The sequence below is a fragment of the Triticum dicoccoides genome, chromosome 6A (genome assembly GCF_002162155.2).
Source record: "Triticum dicoccoides isolate Atlit2015 ecotype Zavitan chromosome 6A, WEW_v2.0, whole genome shotgun sequence".
Lineage (NCBI taxonomy): Eukaryota > Viridiplantae > Streptophyta > Magnoliopsida > Poales > Poaceae > Triticum > Triticum dicoccoides.
In genome coordinates, this window is record NC_041390.1 from 152,406,199 (window position 1) to 152,407,941 (window position 1,743).

Below are 1,743 nucleotides of genomic sequence, written 5' to 3' on the forward strand. Positions count from 1 at the left end.
GGATGAGAGAAATCCTTGATTTATATCTGAGAAGATTAACCGAAATTTTACCTTATAGCTCGGACCTCAGCCCTTCTCAGCAGAGCTCGTCTTCGGGGGATCTTCTTCCGGAGATGATGGAGAGCGGGACGCCTCCCCCTGCCGTACCGCCTAGCGAGGCGGGCGACCCTGAGGTGTCGTTGCGGAGGGTTTCTCTGAATCCGGCAGGGGCGGAAGATAGCTATGTGGCCCCCCAAGGCTCTCCGCGTCCGGCCTTCGAAAGAGGCCATAGGACAAGTCCGGCACCGTCTGGTGCTCGGCCGGAGGAGCTAAAGATTCTGCTGGGGCGAGCTTCTATCTCAGAGGAGCGCCGTGCATTGATGGGCACGGTGATTGAAAGGATTTCATCCGCAGAAAGCGGATTGCATGAGGCCGTCAAAAGTTTACTGACGGGTTTTGAGGTACGTTAGATAATGTACACTTTTGTCAGTTGTGCATAAGTAAGATGCGCCCTGTGTAGATAGTAGCCCCTGAGACTCTGCGCGTTGTCAAGAAATGACGGCACGCAGAGGATCATAATCCCAGGTCTAAGATGTCGCCTTTGAATGTAGGTGGCGAGGTGTCCGGAATCAAGCCGAACTGATGATGTGGCCTTACTAAAGCGGCAACTAGACGTGGCAGATGCCGACATCGCGCTTGTCAGCAAGCGGCTTGATGAGGCTCAAGGTATGTAATTCTTCGGGCGGCATCAGGTAAGAGGAGCTTCATGCCAGTGTCTTACAATGTGTGTGCTTGACGCAGATGGTACGGCTGCCGTGGAGAATCTTAGGGCAGAACTTGCCCGAGCTAAGGAGCAAGCCAGAAAAAGTGATGTGGCTGCCGAGAAGGCCCTTGAAGAGCTGAGAGCCGAACAGGCTGCTCACAGCCGAAGCAAAGAAGAGATGGCCGAGATGGCCGAGAAGTTAAAGAGCGCTGCAGACCGTTGCAAACTTCTTGAGAAAGAAGACCGGGCGAGATAGACGGACTTAGAGAAGGCTATTGCCGATGCCAAGGACGCTCGTTCTGCGATGAGAGCTGTGAAGGAGGAGCTGCATCAGGCCGAACAGATTGCGGCTGGAAAGCCCTTTATGCTGCGGAGGAAGTTTTGTGATCCGAAGTTTGCTCCGTTGGACCGGATGTGGAGTGTGGAGGATACCTATCTGGACTTGGCAGCGAGTGCTGCTGATGCGACCGAACACTTTCGAGATCAGAAAGATCGCGAAGTGGAAAAGCTTTTTTGGTCGTAGTTTCACAATCCAGAGCGTCCACTGGCAGTGGATGACCGTTTGGCTCAATGGGCCGAACTGAATAGGTTGTCTGGACTCGCCATGAAGTACGTCATGGGTCACCTGTGGCCGGGGAGATCGGAGCCGAGGAGTTATTTCAGCTTGGTGCAGCAATTCCTTGACGCGGTGCCGCGTATAAATGCAATGAAGAGGTCAGCATGCATAGAGGGCGCTAGGATGTCTCTTGCCCGTGTTAAGACATACTGGGCAGAGATGGAGACCACCGTTGTTGCATCCCGAGATTCGGACAAAAGCCGAGTACCCTCCGAGCACTATTTTCAGGAAGTTCTTGAAGGCGCTCGTGTAATAGAGACACAGTGCCCGAAAGATGCTATGTTATGATAGCATATGTAATTATAAAGTAATATTTTGATAAACTGTAGTGGCCTTTTTTTATACTTGTGCCTTCAAGTATTGGGAACACCTCCTGTGCGGCCGT